This window comes from Meleagris gallopavo, chromosome 4 (genome assembly GCF_905368555.1).
Source record: "Meleagris gallopavo chromosome 4, MGAL_WU_HG_1.1, whole genome shotgun sequence".
NCBI lineage: Eukaryota > Metazoa > Chordata > Aves > Galliformes > Phasianidae > Meleagris > Meleagris gallopavo.
Window position 1 is genome coordinate 37,195,557 of NC_139407.1, and position 25,498 is coordinate 37,221,054.

Genomic DNA, 25,498 nt, shown 5'->3' on the forward strand with positions numbered 1-25,498 from the left:
CACGATTTGTCTGATAATCATACCATATCCGTTGTATGCTTACAATTCCTCAAGGCAACCTGATATTATTTATGTGTGTTGAAAAATAAAGAAAATTTTTTTTTTTTGAAAGAAAATGTCTTCAAAAAAGTGCAATTCAAAAATTGACATAATGAATCGTTGCCTTAGTGTTGAGATTCACTTGAATGTAGATCCCTAATTCTTATGAAAACAAATGGAATATAAAGTCTCTGTTAGAGCTACTTCTATGTAATATACATTGTATTTTAGAATATAAATCACTGAATTCAAACTGCAGACATACTGAGTAACTCATGAATAAACACTTCATACAAAGGCAGCATTATGGTGTTTTTTCTACGGGTAAGATGACTCTCACTCTCCTTTAGAATAAACTGTGACAACTAGTGCACACTGAGCTACTGAGATCTAATAATATGAATATCAGCTAAGTTTTTATTTGCTAGAAATGTTTTATTTAATAATCCCACACTTACCACTACAGTATGCTTACACACTGGCAATAAAATGCTGAGAATGGACCATGGATTTTTCAGAGAATTGGATAAGTAGAACTTCTTTTAAGTCATACTAATTTTTTTTTTTCTTTGCAATTACTTCTAATGCTTGAGGAACATTTAGTACTGTAAATTGGAACAAATGAATGTGGACTTTCCCAAAGACTAAAAATGCCTGTATCATATGAACTCTATATATCAAAGAAGACAGTTGATGAATAAAGCTGATATAGTGCACATGGTAGAAATGGCAGCCACTCAACCCTCCAATCCTGGGTGAACCTCAGAACATTTGAAAGTTTTGTTTTGATCACCTTCCAGAAAATGAAATTATCTCAACAAAACACAACTTCTTTGAGACTATAAATCAAATGTCTTAGGAACAGGTTTTCTCGTAACACAACACTTTTGACACTTCCTGGTTTCAGCCAAGTTGAAAATGCCAAGAGAGCAGCCTTTGAACAGGTATGTTCCAGTTTTTATTTTATTGGATATGATTCATTTATCAACACAACATTATTCACCATATTCACCTCATATTGTGCAGGGATGCAAGGAATGCAAGCAGGATTTGATTGCTGACATTTTAGCTGGCTGTTTGGGATTTAAATCCTGTGCAGTTCAGAATTTTTTGTATCAGTGAAGATCACAATAATGTCAATGATTATGGAAGCTTTATTATGGAAGCTTTAAAAAAAATGCTGAGAGAAGTTGCTAATCACACCTACTTTTGTTGCAAAAATTGTGCATATTTTTTTGCTCTTTAGCACTGAAGTTTTATTTTCTGTCCAGTCGAAGCCCTTACATGCTAGCATTGGCCACACCAGCTCCACTGTATCTCTGTGAGACATGACTATCAGGCCTGTTACTTCTTCCTCCCCTTGTCCCCATCCTGTTTTTCTGGAAGTATTGCAGTTTGTCACTATTAAAGTTAAAAGTTTAAATTCCACCTTATTCCTTACTTCTCCATCAGTTTCCACAAGCCCCTCACCTACATGGTGCTTTCTTCTCCAAAGAGAAATGATCTACTTTTCCTTTTGCATTCATGTCCCAGATCTGAACAGCTTGTGTGCATATGAGAGAAACTGTCAGATCTATATCAGCTGAGTTACAACAACACACAGCCCTCCCCTTTCAGTGTTTAACTTATTTAGACACTGACCAGATAAAGCCCTTATTAACCACAATATGTATAGCCAAGTATTGATGAGAACAAGATGTTTAACAGAGACAGGATAACCTACGTTGTTGAAAAAGCACCTGCTTAACATGAGTAATATAAACAAAGATATGACTTGCAGTTACTACTAGTGTCTTTTCAAGAATATTGCTGGGCTGAGTACATATAGGACACCTGTATAAGTTTTACTTTCATTAAGTGTAAAGAATGACTGCAAGATCTTGCCGTACACCAGTGGTTCTGCCTTGTGAGTGAATAGTCTTCAAAGGCAATGATAAGCTTTACTGTGTATTTCAAGATACATATAAATAGTCCTGGAAAAATCTTGTGCTAATTTTGCTGTTTCCTTAGAAGATCAATTTCAGACATCTCTAAACTTTGCAGCTCACATCTTAACCAAGCAATAAAATTTAAGCTTCTCAAGGTGTGCACAGCTGTAATCCAGCCTCTGGTTTCTAGAAACTTAAAGTCAGAACAATAATCTATTCTAAATAGTTCATAGAACCTTTTTGGAGAAAATAAAAATAGTAGCATAAAAATAAACTAAATTTCCTGAAAGTGAATGAGAACATTTCATGACATAAAACAGTATCCCAGTGAGTACCCAAGCCAATTACTTTAGTACGTTCCAGCCCGAGACTTACTCTACCCTGCTTCACTCTAAGTATTACAGGTTTTTTTTGTTAAAATTTTTTTGGTGTAAGCAATTTTTGCTCTGATTATGAAGACTATTGCTTCGAAAATTAGGAAAAAAAACCCTACACAAACAGTCCCCCACAGTATCATAAACAGCAGCAAAATCTCTGATAACAATAAAAATATATGTGAAAAGTTCATGTGTTACTGCTCCATTTGGAAATGAGTGACATCAGTCTGCAGGAAAAGATTATTATAGAATAAAATATTTACGAGGACTTTATCACAAGGTTTTTGAAGAGTGTAGTAGTAAAGCATTACAAGACTTGCAGAACACAGCCCTAAAAGTCTAGAGGTTGAAGCTGTCATAATTTAAATCGTTTTCATCAGAGACAGATTATTCTTAGATAGTACTTTAACCTAACTCCGCTTCTTCACTAAGGTTTAATTCATTTTGCTTTGTTGCACACTGTTTCTTTCTACTTTTGCATAACAATAGGTTGTGATAAATGTTTTAATGTACAGTGATTAGGTTTCCAATTTACAAAAAAATGACTACCTCGAAATGATATAAGACTGTAGAGAAATAACCTGTATGAGAATAGGAAAGGGGGACGGATTTTGATTTTCACATGGAGGGGTTTACTGGCCGATTTTGGCTACTGCATATGCATTTCACATACTCACAGAGATATGAGACTGATTTAGAAGTTCATTGTTAAGCTTGGGCTTACCATCAAATTAATTCAGATATTGCTCAGAACGCTAATCCCACTGATGTAAAGAGCAGAACTGAGAGAGAAGGAGATGAAATACAGGCATGTGTTCGCATGTTTGTACATATGCTTTAAGGGGACTTCTTAACCTGTCCAGGTTAGTTTTCTCAGCTGCTGAAAGACATATGATGGCTGTTACACTTACACTATCCAAAAGAGATTATAAATGGACGAACTACCGTCTTCTCCTTCCTCCTTTTTTTCCACAAATTCTCTAGAAACTCCAAAATCCATACCTGGGCATGATGTAGGACCTAGACAGACATAGATACAACTGAATAGGTACATGAAAGGAACCTTAGTGCACTTTGAAGATTTCTTGAGTGCATAACTCTTCCTGACTTGTGAACTGTATAAAGAAAGGTTGTTTTATTTATTTATTTTTTTTCCCTACAATGAATCCTACCATGATTCATTCTGATTTTGGTGCTGAGAATAAATCCAATGCAAAGAGCTGATAACCAAGAGGAGGTATTTTCCATAAAGCTAACTAAATGAAGTGCAGTTAGAGCATTTCCAAATCTAAGGACAAAGCTAATGAGGAGCCATCTTACTTCTGAGGAACATCTTGATGATGCAGACTAGTCAGTGCCACGTACGAACACGCTAAAAGTAGCTGTTGCAAATACAGTAGAAATGTTCCACAAGCATGAACCAACTGCAGTAACTGATCAGGGACTTGATTAACATGAATCCATTACCTCTAGTGTTCTTGGCTGTACTGAGTTTTTGCTGCCATGGAGACTGAATGCTGAGAAGGCAAATTTAAGCAGAGATTCTTTCTCCTGTGCAGTACCCTCCATGGGGGATCCACCAAGTCAAGATCTGTGCATGGCACAAATTAAATATCTGAGCATTAATTCACTTGCTTCACCATGAACTTGGTACAACTATGAAGAGAAATGAATAATGAAGATGACAGAATGCTCTTTTCTGAATCCCTGTGCTATCACGCAACATGGATAAATAATTAGTAATAAGTTCTTGGCAAATGCTGAGTTTGGCTCCTGAGAGCTTAGACATAATGGTAATATGATATTCAAAGAGTGCAGTGTTCAGTCAGTTAGATGAATAGGCTGATTTTGGTCATCCTTGTCCAATAAATTTGAGAACAAATGACATTAAAGAAATCCAATTATTTCTGCAAACTAGGTACCAGATCCTGGCAGATGACTGAGAGATATTAAAAGATCCTTTATAGACATTCTAGTTAGAAAAGGGGAACTGTTTGATTGCAGTGTAGTATTGAACAAAGCAAAAAACCCAATGCATGTAGCCATGGAGTTAATCCACGACTTTATTTTGCTGCCTTTTCTGTGCTGAAAAATTTGGCTACTTATTTGCCCTAAAGAAGACATGCCAAAATACAGAAACCTGTGGGTCTTTTCTGCCTAGCAGTATGCACTATATAGAATTTCCATTCGGCTACCCTACGGATAGCAGACAAATAAGCTTTAACTAATAATGTTTGATCAATACACTTATATGAGCAGGATCTCCTCCAACTGCCAGCTGCCCTGTAGTCACAAAGGGAAAGACAATTAAAAAAAAAAAAAAAAAAGACTTGTGCTAATTCCATATTAATTAAGCTTTTCTTGACCTGTCTTGTGTATTCTTTAGGAGACAATGGAAGATCTTTGCATGCAGAGCAGCAAACATGCTCTTTTGGGATAATTTCAATAATCTCACTATATCAGGAAGATTCATGCCCTGAATTCACGCCCTTAATCAAGTTGCAGCATGTTAGGGCAATCTAGAGAGGGTGAATAAAGCTATTATTCATTCTGCATGAAAGCCAACATTACAGCTTAGCACAAGGCAAAGGGTACAAATTTACGTGCTTGACTGAAAGCATTTTTTTCCTCCACTGTACAGAATATATAATGCTAATTTTTTTTTGCATTCTAAAAGAATTGTTTAGTTTTGAAATGTTTTCCCAATTATTCATACGTATACAATGAATAAATGAAAAAGAATCCAGTTATTAAAAGGGCAATCTGTTAAAGGTTTGTTTATATCTGGGGTAAACACATCAGCAAATATAAGGCTGTCAGTTGTCAGTATTTGGGCTTGTATGTTGCCCAAATACTATCAGCTCATGCCTTCACCTGAGGTAAGGCAGTGGTCTCTTATACTGATTCATCTGGGCTATTAGCTCCAAATCAAAGTTAGTTTCAGTTCATCCATCTTTCTAGAACCTCGGCAAAAACATTATTTGAAAATAAATACTGGCTCCTCATCTCTTTTGTCAAAAAGGGCAGCAGGGAGCTGATCAATCTGTCACTAACTACGTCTCCATTTCTGCTGCCACAGCAGCTGCCTTACAGAAACTGTGCTGGTGATTTTAGGTATTTTGTCTATTGACAGTCTTGAAGTGCAGGCCAGGAGAAGGAGAGACTGCACTTTTTTTTCCAGCAGTGCTGAAAAAAAGGTTTCTTGTAAAGTCTGCTGAAAGCAAAAAGCAGACTTTGATACCTAATCCCTCAGTTGAGCTAATCAACATTCAGCCTGAAATCAGGAAGTGGAAGGTGAAGGTAGCTTCAAACTACTTTTACAAACACTAGAGTCTCAAAGTTATAGCTTCTAGCGAAACAAAGCCTGGGGGACAGCTCTCATCTACTGCAATGTGACCCTGATCCCATTTTGGGTGCTGAGCACATAGGGATTCACGTTGCAGTTAGGGGCCAACTGAACTTGACCTCAGCAGAAATCAAGGTGACCTGGAATAGAAGGGATTCTGCATCCCCTGAGGTTTGCTTTAACAAAGGACACGTTTACAAATGGCTAGCTGAAATGGATTTATCCACTGGAGTCTGTCCAAGGACCTGGCTTGAATACATTTAATTCAGATCAGCATCTCCTGTCTGACAAATCTGTGTTTGAAATGATAGAACTGTTTGTATGTGCTTGAATGATTAGTTCTGGGGACAAGATTTAACAGTTGTTAAATAACAAAGTCTGCCACATCTGAAGCAAGCTGAGGACCAAGTTAGGTCCAAAGTGCCTAAATGGATGCAGAAGTTCAGCGACCTCCCAGTGCACTTTTATCACATACTGAAGGGAGGCCTTTCACTAACATGACTGCAATTGGCAGTTTTTTGTGAGGTTACAGACATTCTTCTTTTTGCTCAGCTTTCCTGTATTTCAAGTCAGAAAATGTTATTTGTAAAAAAAAGATACTCTGCTGCTATAAGCAACTGCATGCAGCTCAGCTCAGAATTGACCTACACTCTCTGGTTTCCTTTCTGCAGCTCTGATCTGAGCTGGGCAGAGGGGCCATAGAGACAGTGCGGGTTAGATGAGGACTCCTTCCAAAACTCTAAAGCTAAGATTCTAAGATTACAGTGTGCACATGTGGAATTAAAAATATATATTTAAAAGAAACATTTTTGGGTTGGGTTTTGTTACCATAGTCTTTTTCCCCTTTTAATGTCTTAATCAAGAACAATGGAAAATTTACAGGGCTTTTTAATTTTTTTTTAATTTATTTTTTATTTTTTAACTGCGAATTGGCATACTCTTAGATTCAAAGAAACAAATTATTAGTAGCTACTGGTGCAAGGCACTAAATAAACATGATGGGGAAGCCACCACAGCTTGTACTCAGTTTCAGTGTTGGGCTTAGAAATTAGAAAAAAAAGTTTCTCTGCACACTTTGTTGAATAAACAGATGTTGTGAATTGCGGTCAGTATTTTTCTTTATCATTTTAGAAGCTGATAATTGAGGCCTTACAAAGGAAGCTTCAATGCTCTGCCTTATTCTTCTGGGCTATCGATTGGTTTGTTTCAGTAGGAGTACATGGAGAGACCCTCTCCTGTGTTCTATTGAGAACTAATGCTGGAGGATATAGTACAAATTGAGAAATCTCTTCATACAGTGTCAAAAGTGACCTCATTGTAGACGATGCAGCCCGCTGAAGTCTGCTGGAACCTGCCATGCTTTCGCTGGGTCAGATTCCTTCTCTTTTGTTAACTGAGCTTCCTTCTGAGAGCTTGAGCTGCCTAAAGAGATAACACACATTGCCTTTCTTTCCCTTTAATCCAATCAGAGGGGCATTGCTTTCTCACAGAGAGCTGGGGCGCTCACTATGATTAGCTGAGCAGATGTGAAAATGAGGTGCAGATTAAGACTTTGACTCTGATCGTACATTTCAATATGAATGAAGCCAATAAAAGAGAGATTATCTTTCTCTCTACTTTCCAAATATGTTATCCATGAGGCAGCACTGTTTACCAGGAAACTTGATAGAATTGACATGTCTTTATCCTACCAGGTGGAGAAAACTTTGGTGGTGTAGATTAGGAAGGAAGGGAGGAGGAGATGAAAAAAGCGACAGAGGGAAAGTCAAGTTTTGGATGGTAGCAGATGGGAGCAGGTCAAGTAAGAAATACAGAAGTACTCTTCTGGTTGCAGTCTGGCACTTCAAAGCAAAATGAAGAGGCATTTCAAAGAGGATCCACATTATTTGATTAAGATTCAGCTTCCTGGATGAAATGTGCATACAATTATTAGCATGATCACAGAATAACAGAATAGTACATTTCATAAGAGATTCAAAGTTTATCATTTCATTGTTATTGGCTCTTATTAGTACCGGACTCAGCCTACTACCCTACGGATGAACTTTCAGTCCTTTTTTAGTTTGGATATATGGATGGGGTGTTCAAAACTAGCTGTATCCTTTCAGTTTTGAATACAAATCAGCATCACATGCAATGTCTATCTCCAGATTTGGGGTATGCAGAGAAGATGTACTAAGACAGTATTTGCACAGTACCTTCTTTTCATCTCTTACTGCTTGCTTTCTACCTTCCTGCCCTTTTGGGATCAACTTCTCCCTCAAAACTGAATATCCACTTAAAAACAGAACTTTTCCTCTTATTTCCTCACACTGTTACAAAAAATTGTGACTCAGGCTTTTTAAACCTCTCACTTTTATATTTCCTGTCTTTGGAGACAGGCTTGCTAATAATCCCGATCTTTCTTTTCCAGTCCTTCTAAGGGCTAGGAGGAAGTTTTCCTCCTGTGAATCTAGAAAAGGCAGATTTGACATGAATAGCTTGGATTTGAAGCTTGCCAGGGATCTTTCACTGCTTTTCGCACAGCTAAACTGAGATCTTTCTAATGAGATCACAGAAAAAATTTAGGACATAGCACTATATTTTGCCACAGTTCAGCATGCTAATAATGTGCAAAAACATAATTCTTAAAAAACTTCAGTGGTATAAAACCTTAATCTTAGTCAAAACAAAATTCAGTAGATATGTTTTTGGAAATCCAGCAATTGTGCTAAAAGCAGAGACAATCGAGTTCCTACAGGTTTTACTTATTTTTTTCTTGCCCATAGCCTTTGTAGAAAGATTAGAAAAGTTTATTCTACTAACAGTGATTGCTGTTTACAATACCCTTATTGCATTTTTTCCTCCTGTCTATAAAGCAAGAGTACAAGTTAAAGAAGTTCAAATCTCTGCTTCAGTATAGAAGTAATGTAAATACGTGAAATACAGACTTAGTACTGTCTTCTGTGACCAAAGATTAGATGCTGTTATTATATAAAACATAGCTATTTTTGGCTTGCTGTCATATTAGAGGTTATCAACAAAATAATATCTTCTCCTAAACAGCTTCATATCATGTGTTTCAAGAAACATTTCTTTCTCATGTTTTAAGCCAGAACAGGTTTGAAAAATGAATGTAAACAACTTCAATCTGACTTTAGGTAGGAAGTCTACATCAGAGCTCTTGTAATATTGCACAAAAGGGTATTCCAAACAGTGAGTAGAAAATAAAAGCTGAAAAGCACTGAATTTTTCTTTCCTTTTAAAGTGGTCCTTTGCTAGTTCTTTCCATTTCCCTATGCTTAACAGGGAGCTTTCCTTTCTTTAAGTGGTATATACTCTTACATATGTCATTGTTTAGTTTCTATCATAACTCACATTTATAAGAAAATTGAACCATCTGTGTTATTTATTTTCCTACCTCAAGAATTCCTAGTGGATGTGCAGTCACAGTGGGACCCCTACTAACTAAAAATGGTGAACTCCATGCCTAAATGGGCAGGTATTCATGTAACTAAAGCAGCCATACAGCAGGTATCATCTGAAGCTCAGGTTAGCTAAGAACTGATGAAGTTGCAAATACTATCCTATTCTTCCATCCAAATAGGAGTTTCATCTAGTCAACATCTTTATCATTCTTACCAAGTAAAGGCTATTGTAGTGAGCATAAATCACATTTATGCCTATATAAATGAGAAATATTTACAATTCTTTGTGTAAATACAAGTTAGGCTGTTTTTAATGCCAACACAGAAGTTGTATTTATCTCTGCATTTATCAGGTTTACCTTTTAACATTTTTAAATAAAAGCAAATAGTTGCATAAGAGCTATGTTTTCTGGTGAAATGGAAGTAGAGAATTACAGTAGAAAAATTATGAACTGATATTTTTCTGTTTCTTTCCCCCCCGTAATAAATATGTTGAAAAGCATATATTTAATGTATAATATATGAAGGAGCTCTATTAAGTGTTGCCCTTCTAAATAAAAACATAGTTGTGGTCCTTAGGTAGCTTTGGTTTGCATTCTCTTGCATGATACTGTAGTAAATTCTGCGCTTTGATGGAAGATCAGATATTGCAAATTTCAAGACTGGTGCCATAATTGGGCAGTTTTTAGATGCGTGAATAGTCAGATTCCAATAGAAGACACACAGGATTTGTGTTTCTGAGATTCCTCATTGGATCTTGAATTGTCTAATCTGTGGCTTGGAGTTCTTTGGATCCTCTGAAATACCGATGCTTTCTATGTCTACTCTGTGAATTTCATGTTAACTCACTGGTTGCTATTCTAATATTCAGTAAATGCAAGATACTTGAAAAAATAAGTCAAATAGGAATCTACCTCTTGGGTGTTGTGCCAGGAAACCAGAAATACGTTTCTAAAAATCTGATTTTATAAAATCTGCAAATTGCAAATAGAAACAATTAGAATGTGAAGTCTACTGCAGGCTGGACAGAAGACAAATATTAAAGGAATTTGTTTTCTCAGCATAGCATTATGTCAATTCAGAGAGGAAAGAAAATCACTCCGCTGCTTGACTTAAAGTAGCTGAATGTAAAACCACTGGTGCCATCCAGTACTCAATCTCTCTGACAGATATACTGCTTGCTGCTGAGTTGCTGCTGTATGATGGAAATGGCAGGTGTAATGTGCTACAAAAGAAGATTTCTATCTCAAATTTCATCTTCATTCGCATGTGTAATCAAGAGCAGTTAGAGGTCACAGAGGACAGCTCAGTGTTTATGGCTTATGAAGAAATGTAGCTATTTTCTTAAATCTTCCTATGGACAAATTTCTTACCCATAGCTGTAATTTCAGCGCAATGAGAGTGACAGTTCAGTGCCAGCTGAGACACATTAAAAAACAGAAAATGGCAATAATTATAGGACAAATAAACACTATATACTGTGCAAACTAATTATTTAAAATAGAGAAAATAGAAAATACTCTCTCACTCCTAAGGAAGACTGGAATTATAAATCTGTTAAAATAGCATACAGAAAAATCTACTAAAAACAATGGAAAAGCTCTGAAATGAGTTAAGTGAGGCTGAGTCATAACTGAAGCTCAAGATGACCTAAAAGGCTTTGGGAATACTGAAAATCTGAATCTGAAATTAGGTAATGATATTAATTGAAGATTTCATTACTATGTAGATAACTACAGAATCTCAGTATGCATCTCACCAATTAATCAGATTTCAGCGCTTTCTTCTGTTTGGCTTGGCAGTAAGTTTTTTGCAACTGAGTTTTGAATTCTTCCAATCTAAAGATCTCTTGCCTCCATCCTGGCTTGACTTCATCTTGTCAGTTCACTGCAGTAGAAAAGACTGTATTTGGAGTGATCATCTACATTAATTTTTGACAAGATAAGATTAAGATTGCTCCATTTTACTTTTATATCAAAGTAATCCCACAATTCTTAAAGCACTTCACTCAGGGTCTCTTGAAGTCAGACTGAAATCTTAGAAGTTTTAGAATTATATCCAGGTTTCAAATACCCAACATTTGAAAAGTGCACGGAGTACATGGGTTATGTCACAAGATATGTTGAGTGCTTGGAGTTGCCTTTATCTCTATTTGTAACTGACCCAGATTCCTTCAAAGAACTATGAATGTAATTTGAATGTATTTTTTGAGGCCAGTTTTGTAGCTTGAAGATTCATCAGGACCAGATTCTGAGATCACCAATGATATTAACTTGTGTATTTTGGGATATAAAAGTGCAACATATAGTATCAAATACTATAGCTCCTGGAGAAAATAATATTTGTATTCAAATTCCCCAGTGCAAACTGTCAGCAATCCCTAGGATTCAGTAATTCCAGGACATTATAATCATCCATACAGTCTCACTTTATCAGCTAGAGTATCAGTGTTAATACTTTACATTAGGGATCTTTTAATGGAAAAGCAATGGAACTAGTGAATGCAACTACTGGTGTCACATCAAAAGAGACCCTCTATTCAGCCCATCTCTCTTATTTACTTCATACCTTTCAATGTTCTTTATCTAAGTAAATTCAGAATGACAGTCTACATTTTCATTTTGTGAGATTTTTATCATTACTGTTTCTGATTGAACATACAAACATGTAGCTTATGGTAATGGGACAAAAGTGACCAACTTTGGGACACTGAGCTTTGAATAAGTCTGGTGGTTGAGCCACTGAACTGAGAGTACATTATCTGTTTTCTCCATTTCAGTAAGCGATGGAAACAGAAGGGAAGTTGATTTCACTCTCATAAATACTTCTTGATTAGTTACTAACAAAAAATGCAAATTCAGATTTGAACAAATTTATACTTAAAGTCTCAAGTTTCCCATTATCCTGTGTCAAGCTGTTGAAAGCGAAGAAATTCAGAGAAATAGGGCAGCTACTTGCTTGAAAGCAGTTGCAGTTAAGATGCAGTTGTTGAGAAAGTCACTGACATTGTCCACCCACCCTCTGGTATTTATTCCCAGAAAAGACTTAAAAACAAAAAACAAACAAACAAAAAAGTAGATTTCCCGAACAGAACAAATACCAGAAATGAGAATATGGCTTGCTGTTTCTCCAGGATATTTTTGCTATAAAACACAGACAAATAACCTTTTACACGTTTCCCCTTAAAAATACTTATTCATATCACACATCTTTCTGCCATGTGTTAAACCTTTCCATCTGTAGCTTCTTCAGGAGATCTCATGGATCTTGAATGTAATCATATTATTAATAGTTCTGCACTGATTTCCATGCAGCATGTTTAGCATTTAGAACAGTTTTGTCTGTTTTGAGTTCTAATTCTCTGTAAAAAAAAAATGATGCTAACTTTTGAATAATCAAAAGTTTGCAAGTTTGATCATGATGAGTATAAATGTTTTGCAAATGATGTGTGGTGTGTGCTCAAAGTGGAAGTCAAGATATTCTACTTAGTTCAGCAATAAATTTTTTGCAACTATGATCAAGACATTATCAAGCATAGTTTATACTTTTTCTATTTAAGGAAAGACAATTCTTCTCTTCCAAAACTAATTTCAGACCATTTCAGAGACTCAAACTATATTGCAAATTGACAGCTACTGACTCAACAAGACAAATACTCTAGAGAGAGAGGTGCATCATTTCATTGATCTCTCTGTACTGGTCATTTCAAGCTTTGCTTGTACCACTCACAAGCCAGCAAGGCAAATCAGTGGTTACTCTCACAGTTATGAAAAATAGGGTGATTTTCAGAAGAATATAGTAAAGTGGAGTATATTAGTGGGAAAATTGCTCCGCTGTAAAGCTCTCCATTGAGAGCAATGCCTTCATGTTGACATTCAAGGCAAGATTAGGCTGAACTACCACTGGTTCAAGCAACCTATAGGCCTGAGCTATCCAGATGTTGTTATTCTACTGCCTTGTCTGCTTACACACTACTACTCTCATGTGGTAACAAATAATGCAAATAGATGAATAATTTTTAAGCCCAGAATGGATTGTTATCAACATTTTATCCTCACCTTGCATTCTAGTAAAGACTGCAGGATATTGCATGGTTTTTTTCCCAGAGTAGCATTTGAATTCTAGTTTAGTTTCCAAATCTTGCTTGACTATATGCATTCTTCTTAACTGGATGAAATATTGAAAAAGGGACTAAGCTGTAAAAAAAGCAAACAGGGCCAGCTACAAGACTCCATGAGGAATATTTAAAAGTATGAATACCAAGAGTAGAGGCTAGAATGGATGTAGACAGAAAAAGAGTAGACAGAAAGATGGATGTGGACACTGCCTTAGAAGCATTTCTTTTCAGAGGCTTAAGTAATGCTATCTTATTCACTAAATGAATAACAGAACTATTGCTAACATCAGTAGTGGAGGCCACTTTTTTATACCATGAAGCAAATAAAAGGATTAATATGTTTGATGACGATTATGACTTTTTTTTTTCATTCATTTTATTTTGTTCTGAGAGTTAAGCATAAAGATATCATCATTGTACACATTACTCACGTAGACTTGATTTAGCAGAAGATGCAACAATGTGCATTAAAGTCTTCTTCAGCCAAAATATATCTAACTGGGGTAAGTTTTCTATCTGCAGGTAGGAAGGTATTCCTCTAGAAGCTTTTGCAAAGGTGCACTTGAAAAGTAAGGATTCGTTAATGCACTGAAGACAGAGGTTACTCATGTGGATAATGTTGAGCACACGTGTGCTGGATTTGGATTCCAGACCACAAAATCTTAAAACTATTGGACTTTACTTCTTTTCTTCTTTGCTGACTAATTCAAACTAGTTAAAATTCAAGGTACAGTTTTTGAGTAAAAAATTATCTTTAAATCTAAATAATAATCTCTGATAAAAATATATCCTACTCCAAGAGCACCAGATATCACAGAAAGTTGTATGATGGTAGTAAATAGGAAATAATAAGGAGGATGTGGATAGCCAGTAAAAATTAAAATCTCATAGGATCTATACATATAAATAATGAAGTGTTGGCAGCAATTTGGCATTTCTTTAACATTGGGGAATAGAAGGTCAGGAGTGTAATTGTGCTGCACAGAAGAAAAGCTCTGTAGTGTTAGGATATGTTAGGAACTGTCTTGGAATGGATGCTAGAGAATTAATTTTCTTTCTTTTTTTTTTTTTTTTAGGTAAAGGAATAGACAACAAGGCAGTGACAGACAGTGTTGTTTATGAAATGCTGAGGCAGTCAGCCCCTCTAATATACATGCAAATTTATAAAATGTGGAAAAGTGAATACACTATCAGTGAAAGATGCAGTTCTGAATGAATGATAGTTCCGAGATCAGAGCTGTGTAATTGGTTTAGACAGAATCCTAACCTGAAATTAAGGTAGGTTCATGTTCTTGTGTATGCTTCCTTAGAGTCAGCTCCCCAAAAAGTTATTTGCTATTAGCACATATCTTCTTTTATTTCTGAAGTCCCACATCACCCATTTCTAAGACACATTCCCTGATTTCTTCCATCCATAAACACAATAAGAAGGAGGTGCAGCTTCTGTTTCCAAACCTATTTTCCCTCAAGGACAACAGTTGCACATCTTGTCATGTTTTTCCTAAGAGATGATTGAGAATACACAACAATAGTTTGGCTTTGAGCAAACTATGCATAAATTCAGAAGTGGAAATTGAGTGGAGCAGAATGACTTACCAATCTATGCTTACACCCTGGAAATGCAGACTTGATAGTACAATTATTACCATTATTTTTTTCTGACCAATTGTATTATGAATGCACTGAAGATACATGTGTAAGGAGAGTAAAAAAAAAAAAAAAAATAATAAAATTAAAAAAAGATTTTTTTTGACAGCTATGGAGAATGATTGCTTCTCCAGAGAATTTCTTGTCTTAATATTGTTGTTCACAAATTCTTCAAATAGACTGAGTGAAACCGGTTGGTCCCATTTTGACCTCTCCCCGTTATGAGGTATATATACTGAAGATTTCAGGAAATGGAAAGCTGCTATCTTTACATGCTATCTTTGGCCCATGGCTCTGCCCAGAGGTGGAAAAGTCACTCTCCACATCTGCTGGTTTATCCTTGATGCATTGAGGCAAGAATATTTGTTCTTAACCTTTTCTGAAGGGGGAGCGCTAAAGCTTGAAGAAGCATACCCTTGCTTTGTTAATTTGAAGACCTTCCTCTGGTCAGTCCAAACCCATAAGGTCCTTTCCCAGAGAGATCTGAGTCTTTTTGACTGAAAATAACATAGAAAATATGGCTAATGTCAAGAACAGAAGTCTTCTCTTTTTTTTTTTTTTTTTTTTTTCCAAAATTTTATAGGGGCATCAAACTTAATAGACTGTCAGAATAAGTTTCTAAGACATGTAACCAGAATTCATGCTTTTTATGGTTTGAGACTGTTCCCAAATGGAAACCAAGATTTCTGTTGCTGACCTCAGCAAGAGGAGAGCACAGCCCTCAAATTGCACAGTAAAATATTCTTTAGGCCTTTCTGTTTTAATGTCTATATAGATGTAGGCTGGAGTAGGATGAAAGTGTCAGTTTTTACATTTAAGGATTTGTGCTTTATGAGCCTTGATATGTTAATGCTTCCTCTGGGGCTATTCTGGATGAGTGCATTGCACAGGTGGCCCACTGCAATTTATAGACACAATAATTGAACAGGAGAAATAAGAGACAAGAGTGTTTTCAGCACATGGGATGCAGCTGGTTCAACTACTTTAGCAGGAGGCATAACTTTGGTATGACAGAGTCCCTTTCTCAAACATAGGAAGAGGAATTTTTTCATAGAGACCCATACTACTTTTTTGTACTTACTCTGTTTGCTTCACATACCAGAGCATTCTCTGAGAGTCACTTTGTCATGCCCTTAAATGAGCAATTTAATCTACTATAATTTATACTGCTAAGGAACTCTTTTAAAACAAACATCTGTGAAACCAGGGATTGACTTGAGAAATATACAAACTCCCATGAACTAAAGAGTAACATATCAGGCAGCGTCAAATGTAGAAAAGTGATGATGTAACACAAAATGCAAAACAACTGGCTATTATTACAGTCATTATTAAGTAAAACTAAGTTCAAACTAACATATTCATTGCTTTCCTAGGAGATGTTTATATGGTTAAACTGAACTTTTGCTGTTACAAATTATGCCTGGATATGAGTGAAATTTTCCTGAGTGAACTGGAAGATGTTCATCTAGAGTCATTTTTCTTTCTGAAATGTGAAATTATGAGTAAGCAAATTACTACTACTACTGTTATAAAGAGAGCCTGGTAGGTATATTTCTAAATTAAGGAAGGATCTGGAGTGCAAATATAGGAATCATTTTGGTTTCCTGTTAAGGAATACACTAGTTATATATCAAACCATTCTGTGTATTTTAGAAAGATGAAAATAACAGTTGAAAGAGGAAAGTCAAATCTTGATTATTTGATAATACATGCTCTAAAACCATAAGAGTTGTAGTATTTTTCAGTTGGAGTTTGAGGGTGGAGGCAGCATTCTTTTAGCAGTTTTGTGTTGCAGTGTTCAGCATGTATAGGATCAGGCCATGAGTCACTGACTTGGGTGTACTTTGAGGCTTAGATATTTGTAAACAAGCATCAGTGCAACCCAAACTTGTATCCCAACAGGAATTTAGTTTCAAGTTTCACAGTCATCATTCTGACCACATTTTATTATTATAAGCATCACATGACGTATAACTTCTTGTGTTTGTCCACAGTTCACATAAAAACAGAGGAACAGGGACCTTATCATCTATTTTTGGCATTGGGAGATTGTTTATGCATGTGCTCAGACTTAAAACATGAGAAAAGTTACTGAAGTCCATGTGCTTAAATACCTTGCTGACCTGGTACAAACCTGGAATTGAGTGTAGGCAGAAAAAAGTACACATAATTCCAAAGCGATTTTTTTTTTTTTAAATAAGAAAAAAGTAATGTGTTGCAGATTTCTATAACAATGTGAACTTATAACTTCGTCAGAAAGATTCCTGAATTATTCTAATCAGCAAACTTTCCAAATGGTCACTGTCAGAAGGGCAATAGAAGGAAAATTATATTCCTGGATAAGAACTTGATACTGTACAGAGCTCTATTTGTTTCCATATCAGCAAGATTTCAAATTTGCGACTTTCTATTTAATAAAGAAAACCAAATTGTGCTTGAAGTTGCAATGATACTCAATCTCTTAGCATCTTTACAGATTTGATAGAGACTTACTAAAGGTCTACTGTTAGGACAAGAAGTTCAACTCCGAGAGAATGGCACAGTAGTAGCAAGATTACTAGTCTCATTTAAATTTCCAAATAATTCAATTGAGAAAGCACTCAAGAAGATGTCTACTACTAAGCTTACAAAATAAATGACACCTGCTTTGGCACCTGTCTGTTGATGCAAGCTCCTCTGCACATAACTGATAGAACTTCAAAAGTTACAAGTTTCCAGTCTGTCCCATGTTTTTATGCCTTGATCTCACTTCACAGCTCCTCTTTGCCTTAGGCCAACAGTGTTATATGCGCTCCAACACCATCCTTGGCAGTTGCCTTCGCAGCCATCACCAAGACTTAATTTTCAACAGCCCTAGGCATCTGACTTTTCTAACCAGAATTAAGAGCCAGCATACTTCTGCATTTAAGGCCACATCAGAAAGAAGAAGAAATTTGATGTTTCTTGATTTATTGTTAATTACTTATTTTGATTTTAATTAGATGCTTTAGATGAGGACTGCAAAATTTTATGCTTTGGAGTTTTTCTGCAAGGTTGTGGGATTAAGAACTGAAACTTCAACTTGCACTCATCTTAAAAAAAGAAAATTTCATTTCTGTTATGTACTTATTATTATAATCAACACTATAAACATCATCAGAAACAGTAATCTAACTGTTAAGGTGTCATGTATATGAATTCCTTTGATTTCTGGACTTCTGCCATAAGGTTTAATCACATCTTTAACTTTAAGAGTTTTTCTAATTCTAAAAATAGATTTCTCACTTTTTTTTCCATGTATTGCAGCAGTCTTACAAGCCAGTTAAATGCTAATCACAGAACAAAGATGAAGAAATGGCTCCATCTCCTTGCATTTTTTCTTGCTCTTCCAGAAAGCAAACAATTCTGCTTTGCTCATTGATTACCAAAATAGTTTCTTGATGACTTGTTAATTTGATAGGTCAAGCAATTTATTAGGTGTTTCCTGTGTTTCCAGCTCCAGTCTGCACTGCAAGGAAACAAGTAGTGTCTGTGGCATGGAAGATGAGTCTGTGTCTGATGAGAGCCATGTGTACCAAACTCCCATTTTTCATAAGTGCTGTCATTTTACAGATGTATGACCCTCTTCTCCTGGTTACAGAGGAGGGGGGGCTGAGGGAAGATAATGTACAGGGTTCAGTAGAGAAACCCTTGTAGGAAGAAACACAAATCATGTCATGCTAACCAGAACAGGCTACATGAACATCACATCACTTTGCAGAAGACAATAACAGATAGGACAGAGAAAGATGGAGTTTAAGATGATTAGGAAAACAGGAACGGTTAATGGATAACAGCAACGTGGCGCCAAGCAGTTCATTCCATGTCATAAAGATATGAAGCAACACAAACAGAGAGCAGGTAAAAGGTCTTTGAAATTCGTCCAATCAATGCAGATGCAGATTTGTGTTCTCAGTATATTTGACAGAGAATAATACAGGCAGCAGAAAAATTAATGTATTTCAAATTAAGCATGTTGTTTGCTTAGCATCTCTTGCTTTCAATGTGCATTTCATGGAAATGTTTCATTTCCAATTTGAAATTACTTTTTCAGTTTTTTTTTTTTTTTTTTTTTTTAACAGTGCATCTCTGCAAATTCTAAGCACTTCCTTTTGCCTTTAAAGACAGGGTTTATGTGTCTCTTAGGAACATCGTTTCTCCTCTTCATCATACCAGTAAGCTTGAGAAACAGCCTGAAACACATGGGAATAATTCCATCCCACTCCTCACCTCCTGTGGAGATCCCTACTGCATTACTTTTGCTACAGAATTTCACTGGCTCCCACTGCAGGGCAAAGACACAGAGGGATCAGCGCTGATGAGTCCCTGACCAAAAAGATACTTAGAATGCTATTACATATTTATGGAGCAAGTTGAGATATTAAACTTCCTCTAAACATTTAGGGTTAGTGGAAAAGGTAGATTAACAACTATTTCCAGCCTGTCTCTTTTAAGGCATCTATTTTTATTTTCTCTTTCCACAAACCCTCACATTTTGATTGATCATTTTTGCTTACAGGACTCATCACGTGTCATGCAGATTTAATCCTCAAAGAGCATTAAGAAATTGATCTATGATGATACAACTGTTCAGACACAAAGGGTTCAGTATATTCATACAAGAAAAATGTTTAGGACCAAGCTACATCTCACTTGGGTATTTAAAGAGAAAAAAAAAATCCCTGAAGTCCTCACTGTTCACAATGTTGGTTCCCTGTCAGGGGTAAATTTGCAGGTACATCATGGATCAGATTCTCAGCTGAAAGCAACAAGAATTTAAATAAGGGCAGCATAGCATCTTTTTAATCAATCAAGATTTGTCTGACAATCCAGTTAAAAAGGTTTTCCTGCACTTTCTTTTCACTTAAACACTGCATGAGAAAGGCAACAGTGCTCAGTCACTGTGGAGTGACCATCAGTAAGTGAACATAAGAATCTGAGGCTTACTAACATTACGTTGATAATTCTTCAGATTTAACAACAGAAAATACAGGAACACAGCCAGTAAGTACTTTGGTAATGTGCTTGTTTTTCACTGAATAATTTTCTTTGTTCAAAAGCGTTTACTCTTACTCAAGCAACGATTTCATTGACTTCAGTGGAAATTCTGACTGTAAAAGCAATGTGGATTTTTTCCTCTTGTAAACAAGTGTTCTCTGGAATTGCAGCCTGCACATAATAAACTTCTGAAACAATTCAGATCCATCCTTCTAATTCATTGTGAACAAAGCTTCAGTATATCTCAGTCAATGATAAATACAGGCTCTCCTCCCAGTCCTATTGAAATCTATGGCAAAACTCCCAGTGACTTCAGTAGGAGCTATAGCAGACCCTGGGGCTTTCAAAGACCAGACGTGATGGCTTACCATTCTGCCTACTCTAACTACAGGTCAAGCCTTTGGTTTTGAAAAACACAAAAGAAAAAAAAGGAAAAATCATTTTCTGGTTGATAGAAAAAATGTAATGCGCATTTACAATAAAGCGTACAATGTGGAGAACATGAATCTCATATCTCTCAAAATCAATTTTATGTACTCATCCTATAATAAAATTCAGTCAATATAATGCTTTCCCACAAGTTTCAAATGACTAAATGACATTTAAGTAACATCACCTGTCCCAATAAATTCATAAAAAAGCTAAACAGATCAAAATAAGTCACATTTAACCTATTATAAAATAAAGAATGTTAACTACTGCAGAGCTAAGACTGAAATTAAACAGAAAATGATGTGGTTTTTTAGATAACAAAGTTAGGAAAACATGTGACTAAATCTCTGTATGCTATGATTACATCACATTTGATAACACTGTCCAAGATGTTGTTGCTTATTCTTTAGATAAAAGTTCTAATCAATAGATCTATTAAGACAAAATAAGAGCAATTAAGAGAGGCATATTTGTTTCTTTATTGGTACATATCTAGTGAAAGCAAATAGAATCCTCAGCAAAAAGCTACTTTGGGTCTAATTTGCAGTTTTTCATTTGATTTATAGGTTTTAGAAACATCATGTCAGGGATATAGCAAATAGTGAATTGTTTGCGTAGCTAAAAGATAAAGAACTATAAAAGCCAACTGAGATATGATATAGAAAACAAGGTTTAGCATAGTAAACTCAAAACTACATGTTACTTTTCTGCAAGACTAGAGAGAAGAAACACATCCTTCCAATGAAAAGCATTTATGGAAAAAGTCTTAATATCCTGCTTCTTCACATGATTTTTTTTTTTTTTTTTTTGACATTGACAACAGTATACAACAAATTCCAAAAGCTGACATCTTTATGTCATAACACTGTTGAGTTTTAAAAGGTTTATAAGGGAAGTTTCAAGATCTGAATCGGCATCAAGCTTCCACTGCAATCGAACCTGTACAGGCTTACTGCGGACTAGCAGAATTGAAACACCAAAATGCTTCTGATTTTGAAGGCACGTTTGACAAGTAGCAATACCACTCTGGTGCAGTTTACCCCAACCCTCTAGTACTTTCTGTCTGATGTATCTGCTATAATCCAGATCAATAAAATTATCTAAGTTTTGAAAAGCCAAAATACTCATAACTGATCTTCTGTCTTCCCTCATCTCATCTAAAAAATCCTCCAGATTTAAAACAATCAGGATCATATCACTGACTTGGTTTATATCCTGGCCTCTCCATGCAGTACAGCAGAGGGGGGAACAAATTGTGATGCAGGATTATGAAGCTAGAGTACAGCAGAAAAAAAGATCTTCCTTCATACTGGTTTTGCCACTATCAAAGCCATGCAAATAAAATACAGCCTAAGTCTTTTTCTGCTTAGCTCACACCAGGGCTAAGTAGAAAAAAACATATAAAGAAAAGCTCAGCTCTGCTTAAGTCAAAGAGTTCCTCATCACTTGAGTGAAGATTTCACCTTTTGCATCTAACAGGATTTGTCTTTTTCAGTGCAGGCAGCTGAGAGTGATGGCATGCATATTTTCTACAAGCTATGTGTGCAGAGCTTTCCCTGCCCCAAAGAAAACAGCTGCTGAGGATCAGACCCAAACATTCATTTTCCTTTCAGTATTCCTGGAATGCTCTCCTGCATCCTTGGACTTCTTAACCATTTGCGCCTCACAGCATCCTATCAGTAAAGTGGGTGTTAAAATATCTATCTCATATGGTAACTATGACAATTCATATTCATGCAGAGCTTTGAGAACCTAGAATTAAAGTTTGTGCAGCATAATGCCTGGTTTCATTCCCAGTGTTCAGAAAACCCTTTACAAAGTTAATATTTTACATCTTTTGGTGGAAAAGCAGTGGAACTAGTGAATGCAAGTACTGGTGTCAGATCAAAAGAGACCCTCTATTCACCCCATCTCCCTTATTTATTTTTTGGCATTATCTTTTTCCTTCCTATCTTCCCAAGGCCCAAGGCATCAAAATTTACATTTCCTTTTCATTGTACCCTTAGGAAGAAAAGAAGGGAGAGAGTGGGGTGGGGGGAAGTATCTGAGATAAAAGAGACAAACAGCTCTGGCTATCAAGCAGCATAACGAATTCCTTAAAGTTAGTCTGTGCTTTTGAATATTTTATTAACTGAAAACATATTATGCTTTGATTTTCAAAAAGCAGCTGATGTCATATGCCTGTTCTCAGCCTTCTAAGGGATAAGAAGTCTGACAGAACTGAAAAAAATATTCACTTTTTCTTTTCAAATAATCCTGGTGGTGTTCCAAACTTCCCATGGCAGGTGGTGTGGAAGAGATTTGGGAGGTGATGGAGAAAAAGGATGAAAGAAATTTGAAAGGCTACTTGATAATGGTTTTCAATCATGTGGAAATGAGTCCAGATTCTAGCATTAATCACCAGAATAACACCATAAACTTTTTCTTTTGAAACACTTTATAGATTGGAAGGTGATATTAAGCACCATAGCTGCTGCTAGGTATGCAAAATCATAAGACAGATTTTTTTTCATTTCTTCAAAATTGCCAATTTTGTGAAGTCCTATTGCGCTTAAGGGCCATATCTTCAATATTTTTGTGAAAGGAGAGTGTGATCTGATTCACCTTGATGTTCCGTAATACTCAAGAAAAGCTTTCTATTATAGTCCAAAATTCATTGCATTCAGCAAAGAAAGACTGCAAAGGAAACACATCACTGAAAGCAGGCTGATCATAACACATCCATCTGAATGAGAAATTCAGCCAGATATTAAGAGAGCCAGTGCCTGCTAAGATGATAAGCCCCTCTATCTGCAGGCACACCAGAACAGAAGCACTGAGCATAGTCTTCCATGCAAGAAGTGAAATAGCCACGTCCCAGGTTTCAGCCAGATGGACAGCATAAGAGACAGGCAGCGTAAGAGACAGGCAGTACAGGGATACTGTACAGCTTCAGCCCTTGAATTCTACAATGATAAGGCAGACTCCCAGGATTAACAGCCCTGTCAAAGGTAACTCTCTGAAGTGCTTATTTGTTTAGAAGAACCACCTCATTCATCATTAAGGAGTGATAGAAATGGAAGCCCTCTGACACAATATGTGAAGTCTACCTGGATGTATGTTCTCTTGGTATCATAGAAAAGTAGGAGATAAAACACTGCTATCTAGTTTTAAAAACAGTATTAAAATTAAATACATTACTTGGTTTCTAAGATGTTTATTTTATCGCTTTTCATAGAAATATTGCAAGCCCCTTTGAAAATATGCACTCTGCATGTTGAAGAAAAGTATACGTATAGGAACAAAATCAAAATACAACAATACAATTAAAATAAACACCCTGTGTGAAAAAACAGTTTTCACTTTTATTTGCTCTGAACTTAAAATAGATATTTCTGATAACAAGTAATGAAACTTCTGGTAAAATAAAAAAAAGCTTTTTATGAGTTTCATTTAAATTGAATTAAACTAAAAATTTGTATGATGAAAAACCTTGAACTGCTGATTTAAAAAAATTAATACACAGAGATATCCTATTAATGATCCTAATCTTCAAGGTTAAATCCTGTATTTGTATTTCTTAGTGGCTTGGATTCCTCAAATCTGGGGTTTTATTAATGGCCTATCTTTCCTCTACATACTATTTAAAATTGCAGGATAGAAAGAAACAACAAACAACATATTTTAAGAGTTGCCAATTACTTGTAAATACTTTTCTTGCAAGCCAGAAGACTAACATGAGGATGGTAAGAAGCCAGGGAGACTGAAGAATACAAAAACACTACAAGAAATGCCAGGAAGCAAAGCAATCCCTTACTCTGTTGGTGGTCTTGCAGATACCGAACCTAATTAGATGTAAGGAATTAAAGATATCTTGTTCTGTCATTTTGACAATGTGTGTAGTGAAGAAAGTTAGGAAAGCTCTTGCTTTACCAACACAGACTTTATTAAAAAACATAAAACTCTTCCAATTCAGAAAAACTGTCATTTACTATAACTGCAAGCATAAAATTGATAGATTTGTAGTAGGGAATGATAATTTTGTTTTATTGTTAGTTCCATGTTTCATAATACCATTTACTCTCTTCAACACATCAGAGAAAAAATAAAAAAAGAACGAACAAATAATGTATTCTACATGTAGTGAGTTTTCTATCTGTTATTTTCTGCTGAAAGACATGTATATGGAAAATGATATTAAATGACTGTGCAGGTTCTGAGCACACTCCTAACCCATACAGAAGTCTGGCAATTGAGAATGTCACATATTTCAATAAGAGGAAAGAATTATGCAGAATCACCTTAAGCTTGTTGATGGGTGGGCAGGGGGAAGAGGGAGAAATTATAAATAGTACACCCTATAAAAATTTGGCATCAGAATTAATGCTGGTTATGTTTTTAAAAATCAGTAATGTGATATGTTCAATGAATAGCCTAGCATCAGTCACTATACATTTGAAATCATCTCAAATTTCTGCTATGTTTCAGGGTTTGTTCAAGAACTGCTCCCTTCAGGTGCGCTAATTAAGATATTGAAGAGCCTCATCTAATATTTATACTTCTGGTGTTGCACTAGATCATTTTGCAGTGCATGAACAGCGTCATGAAGAAGGAATTAGAAGCAGTAGAGCTTTGAGCCTCCGTTAATCCTTCACTGATTAGTGAGATTCGCATCATCACCTATTCTGAATGCACTCCTCTCAGGATGTTGATAAAGCCCTTCAGTATCACAATATGGACTTCCAAGCACAGCTACGGCTTTTCTACCCAATCAAAGTGAAACCCTCAGTTCACCTGGTTAAGCTAGCTAATCCTAAATCGGCTTTTAGATTGTCACTTAACAACTCCGAGGCACTCCAGAAGGATCCCTCACAAATCCTGTGGTAAATGAGGCCTAGGCTGAGTGAAAATGAACAAACAAAAAGCTGTAAAAGTGGACAGCAAGTTCTTTATCTAAGACATATTTTTATTTCTTTAGAGCCAGAATTAAGATGTCAAGAATTGGACAGTTCTGTTAAATACATCTTTAAATGGTGATATATGCCTACTTAGATTTCAGATATTGACATATGATTACATATTAGGCTGTAAGCTAATGCAAATGATATAGAGGGGGTTTATGAGAAGGGTTTAGTTCTCTGTCTTTTTTGAGTATGTGGATAGATAATAATAAGAAATTAAAGTTTTCAATAAAGGTGTGAAAAGTT

The 25,498-nt window shown here is 35.9% G+C and overlaps 1 long non-coding RNA gene across 1 annotated transcript; it reads left to right on the forward strand.

The window, feature by feature from the left end:
- Nucleotides 1-887: 887 nt before the first annotated feature.
- Nucleotides 888-25,498, forward strand: LOC146544477 (uncharacterized). The gene is made up of 2 exons (XR_014883056.1): nt 888-983; nt 24,780-25,498. It is a non-coding gene; the product is annotated as an uncharacterized LOC146544477 (long non-coding RNA).